General features: G+C 41.3%; 1 protein-coding gene across 12 annotated transcripts in view; it reads left to right on the plus strand.

The window, feature by feature from the left end:
- Positions 1–6,075, plus strand: part of SUPT3H (SPT3 homolog, SAGA and STAGA complex component) — a 469,967-nt gene that overhangs the window by 245,574 nt on the left and 218,318 nt on the right. The window lies entirely within an intron of this gene.

Below are 6,075 nucleotides of genomic sequence, written 5' to 3' on the forward strand. Positions count from 1 at the left end.
CTTTTTGCAGAAACCATCATGCCAATATCTAGCTTTCTGTGTGTGGGGAAAGAAGTTGGCAACAGTAGCGTGGGAAAAACTGAATAGAAACTGAGATACAAATAACTTTCAAAGATTAAAAGAAAAAGGGAGCAAGAGTGTGTGTGTGTATAGTGATGAATCTGCTTTTACATATCTCTAGTTAATGGTCAAATATGGAATTCTAGCGATCAAATTTGATGTATCCTTTTGGAAATCTGAACGGAGCAAAAAAGATTTGGGGCAAAATTCACCTCTTAGATCTATGTATTGGAACTTGTCTCTGCTATTTCTTCACTCTGCATATGTGTGGAGCTGTCAGTTACATCAGTGGGAGATCTATGCATGCAGGATAGCACAGTATCTCAGTGGAGAGCCAATGCCCTAATCAGAGAGCAGAATTTTGCCCTCAGTTTTTTGTTTACAGAAAAATTGTCCATTTATTAATATATTTATATTATGTATTAATTGTTTAATATTAATATAGACCATGGTTTGTTGCATCCACATTTTTAGTATGTTAGTAGCCAGCCATTTACTTGAGCTGTTCCAAATTTGGTTTTAGGAACAAAGGCAAATAATTTTAAATTTTAAGATACCAGTATAAAATAATGATCAGTGTGTTCTGGTCATGACGGTGCTGAATCCTTTTAGTTTAGATACAGCATAGGCTAGTTAGGGCATATGTAAATGATTTGGATATTTGCGAAAAATTTGTACTTTCACTACATATTGTATTTAATCATTTTAATAAAAACATTAATAGAATTACTGATACATTTATTAATCCTAATATGTATAAGTAAATAGATTTAGGTTTGTGGATTACTTACTTTATGTCATGTCAGAGAGCAATATGAACATGAGTGATCTATTTTTATATACAGTGTCTACAACTATCCAAATATTTACATTTAAAAAAAAATTGATAGGACCATAATTTGACTGCTGTGCTGTACTCCAAAATATCATAATAAGGTATCTGAAATTATAATTTACCATTTTATAGCCATTTACTCAGTCAGCTGGAGTTCTGATAGGAACTGTACAAACACATAGGCTACATCACCACTATGAGATTTCCCCTGCTTTGTCCACATGCTCTCACTAGTTCACATTGGGCTAGCATGAGTATAAATAGCAATGTAGCTGCGGTAGCATGGGTAGAGGAAACAGAGGTATGGATTAGCCATGCTGAGTACATTCCCTCCTGAAACCGCTAGATATGAGCACAGGACTATACATGTTACTTTACATGAGCAGGGGAATCGCACTCCTAGCTTGTACTGTAGCTGAAGTAAGAGAGAGTCCCTGCCCCAAAGAGCTTGCAGTCTAAATAAACAAGAAAGGCAAAAGGTATGGGGTAAATTAAAAAAATAGGACGGGAAAGAGACATCTGTCGGACACTGTTTGAATGTTTTCTTCTTGATTGTTCAAGCTACGAATGTATATATTAAACCATTAGAATTTCAATAGGTGTGCAGAAATGGTTAGGGCCATTTTACTAGAAGAAAAGAAAAAGATCCTACTATCTACCTACTTCGCTGTTGTAATTCCATAGCAAAGGAAATTAGGTTGCCCCGAAGTAGTCTTGAAAATCGTTTTATTAGAATAGAGAAAGAGTGCATGTGTTAGGAAGCATCAGTCCAGTATATTCAGTTGTCAATCGGATACTTGAATTGAGGTTATAGGTAAAGAGTATTTTGGTGCATTAAAGTGCAGACATGTCTGCCGTTATGAAACTACAATATAACATCTTATTTATTTGGGGCCATATTGTTTGAGTAGAGTGCCTATGGGTGCTCAGTCTCCCCTGGCTAGAGATGGAGCAATTAGCAGTCCATTTACGGATACTTTACTTCTTTAAAAATTTGTTCTTAGCTTGTTTTAGTGTTTTTCTTTTTAATCTCATAGTTTCCATTCATTTTTTCTCTTCCCCTTTTTTGAAAAACTAAAAGAAAAGCCTTAAAAATGTTTGCTTTACCCCTTCACACCCCCCCTCCCTCATGACTGGGGATTGTCCCCAGCAAGGGGCATGCCGGGTTCTCCTGGGTTTGAGGTGCCTCTCCTGTAAGAAGTCCATTCTGGTAACAGATGGTCTTTCCCTCGGGGAGGACCACGTTCCACAGAAGTGTACCTTCTGTCAGCAGCTGAAAACCAGATCCTGAAAAAAATGGGAATTGAAAGTGTAGCTGCTCCTCATGGAGGGAGCTCTTCAGCCTGTGACTGACCCATGCCTAAAGTCTCCCAGGTGACATCAGTCTTCTCTGCAGCCTTCTACTCCAAGACTGGTGAACTGAGAGAAATCCTCGGATTCTCCACATAAGACCAAAAAGAGAGCTGTCAGCCCCAAACCAGCCAGAGGAAATTTCTGACACATTCAGTCTCCCTATGGCACTGAAGGTGCCTAAGCATGGTAGCCACAGACTGCGTGGGTCTGGTGCGACATATACTGCTGGTATGCCTAGTGACCCTATGGGCACAGGCACTGAAGCAGCAGTACCACCGGTCAGGGACAGAAGTGGAGACCATGTCACCTCAAGGCAGACGGTGTCGGTACGGACGTTCACATCACTAACGACTGTGAGCAACCATCACTGGACTGCTCTGTGAAGCCAAAGTCTCCAACTCCCTCGGTGCCGCTGATTCAATATTAGCAATCACTGACGGTACCGACTACTGTGGCACCACAGGAATTTAGCTTCTCATGGTGTCTGAGGTACCAGAGCCTCTTCTAATCGGTACTGGGGCCCTGGTACCAGACACATCTTAAGCCCAAGAATCACCACCAGCACCGAGCCTTGAACCTCCGCTCTCTGTATTGGCTCCACCATTTTCCAGTGACCAGGAGGGGGTCCTCTTCCATCACTCTCATCATGCTTCCTCTTGCTATCAACCCGGGACTGCCCAGTCATACTCTCGTTCTGGACAACCCCAGTGGTATGACCAATCAGGGGATCAACCACCCATGCTTTTTCCACTGCCCACTGGCCTTATTAGGATCCGTGGGCAGCCTGTAGGTACCATGCCTCCTGGGCATCTAGTGTGACCCACTGGGAAACTGCGAGGCATTCCCCCTCAGCCACCATCTCTAGTGCCTAAGAACCTCCTGAGGAGATCTTGGAGGAGCCAGGAGGTCAGACTAGAGGAGAGGGTTACACCACTTACTAACATCTCTTCTTCCTCTCCAGATAAGGCAGTAATGTCCCCTCCACTGTCTATGGCAGATGATTTTAAAGTCTTCCAAGACCTGACTAAGGATGGCAGATACCTTACAAGTATCTCTTGAGAAGGTTAAAAGACACTCACCATAAGCTTCTGGATATCCTACATACATCCTCCTCCTCCTCCAGGATAGCCCTCCCCATCAACAAGGCACTTTTGGATCCAGCTAAGTTTATATGGCAAACGCCAGCATTGGCCACACCAACATGCAAACAGGCTGATAAAAATATAGTATGTATCTCCCCAAGGATGCGGAATTTTTTTTTTCACACCCTCTGCCTAATTCCATTGTAATAGATGCAGTATTATCATCCATAACAGTCTCAACTCTGAAGCCCCAACCTCTCATTAGGGATACTGCTCGGGAGTTTCCTACAGTGGAGCACCCATAGGGACACTATTCAAAGAAGAAGAGAAAGTTACTCACCTTGTGCAGTAATTATGGTTCTTTGAGATGTGTCCCTCTGTGGGTGCTCCACAACCTGCCCTACTGCCCTCTACTTTGGAGTTTTTGATAGGGACTCTGCGGTAGACAAGGAACTGAGAGTGGTTTGCCCACGCAATGCTAATTAGCCTCGAGGCAGAGCATGAGGTGGAGAGAGGGCGCGAGAGGGTTGAATGGACACTGCTATCACGATCTCCTATCCGAAGCGCAGGGATCCACATACGCCTACAGTGAAGCACACGTAGGGGGACACATCTCGAATAACTATCGTTACTGCACAAGATGAGTAACTTCCTCTTCTACCACTTTGACTCTCCTCACAGTGAATAGTATCTTATTCCTCAAATAGCCCTGTTGTAGAAACTCAGTGTGAGCAAGGGAGGCAGAATTTGGTCCATAAGAAACGAAGTAAAGGGAGATTAGAAAATGTGCTAAATCGTCTTTCATATCTGCAATGATATATTATTGAAATGGCTTCTTTGTTTTGACATACGTTTGGTATTATGAAGTTTTGACTGATCCAGGCAACAACCATCCTGTTGGAAGCACTTTGGGATGAAAAGATTTAACTTTCTAAAATAATCTAATCAAAGGTTGGATAGAGAGGGAGCCAAAAGTAGAGGCTGAGATAACCAACAAGACTTGCAGAATAATGAGTGCCCATGACTTCTGTGTTTTCCTGAGAATCCTGGTGCTAAAATCATTGTTCTTTACAAGTTCTCATGATTATATTGGATGCTTGGAGTGTGCTTGTCAGATGTTACAGCTACTCTGTTTAGTTTGAACCAAGAAGTACTAATAAAGTTTTGTTGTAGATGCAGAGTATCTGTTGCCAGGTAGTAGTAGACTATGGTACTGCACTTCATGCCAGGGAAGAAATTTCCATGTCTTATTTTTATGTGGAAGGAAGAATTGAGGAGAGATAAAAGTTCTTTAATAAGTTCCTTCTCACTCTTCAGCTCTTAAACATACGGGATCTGTATGTAAATAGACAAGGGCTCAGTATTACTACTTATTTTATAGCTGCACATTTCAACATGTAATGTGGCTGATGTGTTAAAAATTTGCTTCCAAGTTATGTGTGTATCATGCAGTCATGCAGTGAAGCTGCTGTTTTGTGTGGAAAGTTTTGTTGCAGTGTTAGTGTAAGCATGAGATGTTAAGCAGAGTCCCCAGTCAGAATCCTGGATGCTTCAGTTCTGCCTGAGTGTGGCTTGGACTTCCAACCTCAGGGTGTTGGGAGAACAGAAGAGATGTTAGTCACTTTTTAAAAATAAATAGGATCCTACTTGCCTTACATAATAGGGTAGAAATTGGCTAGCCTAATGATCCATTTCCCCTCTTTTATTCCACGTGTTCTCTGATTTCCCCTGGTTTTTCTTTGAATCAGTAGGGTTCTTGGGATTAAGAAGGCTGCTGGTGGTCTAGCCTGTGATTTGCAGATGATGCTGTTAAGAGTAAGGTTAGTTTGGTATTAGACTGAGGAGATCCATAATGTTTGGCCCTGACCTGGCATTTATTACAGATACCTGATTCAGAGAGAGATTTGGCCTCGTCCTAGTAAGTGGATACTCTTATTTTATGCCAGATCACATTAGAGATAGGATAGGGGATGCTGCACCTTACTTCAGTTCTTCCAATACATTGAGGTTCTTCCGTTGAAGCAGTTTAATCACGAGTGCTGTGAACAATTTACTTTCTTTACCAAGAAGTTCTGTTGAATCAAAGTTAGGCTGACAACAAATATCTTTGTGCTGTAAAGCTCCCTCTTTGGTTTTACCAGTATTTCACCTGAATCTTTGATTTCCTATTTGTGTCTTTTTCTTTTCAAACCTACCACCACAACTGCTTCTGTAACTATTCCTGTTCTTGTCAATACTGTGCATTTTGAGGTAGGGTTATGTACAGGGCATTGTTGGGCTGAATTATAAAGATCATAGAAGAAAATTCACTTGACAAGGCATCTGTAATAATTCCTAAAAAATCCTTTCTTTTAATCCATAACACTTCCTTCTGAAAGCATGTGTTACTCAGCATTTAGCTTTGGAAAAAGAAGACACTAACATAAACATTTAATGTAAATATTTTGATGAGTAAAAACTTAAAAGGCTGTATGTCAATTTGTAAACAGAAGAGGAAATGATATCCTTACTGTTAGATACCATACTATGATGTGGCTGTAGCTGCTTCATAGAAATTAAAGGTGGTTAAGACTTATTAAATTAATCCCCTTTCTAACATAGGATTGATCTCTACAGTACATTTACTACAACTTGGGCTACTCTAGTTTTGTCCCTAGTAGTTGAGCTTTCACGTCTGCTCTTCAGTGGCCATTCCACTCTCTAATACAGAGCCGTAACTAGCTCCTCTGGCAGCGCCGCCCCCCC

The sequence above is a fragment of the Terrapene carolina genome, unplaced genomic scaffold (assembly GCF_002925995.2).
Source record: "Terrapene carolina triunguis isolate 2854851 unplaced genomic scaffold, T_m_triunguis-2.0 Scaffold42, whole genome shotgun sequence".
Lineage (NCBI taxonomy): Eukaryota > Metazoa > Chordata > Testudines > Emydidae > Terrapene > Terrapene triunguis.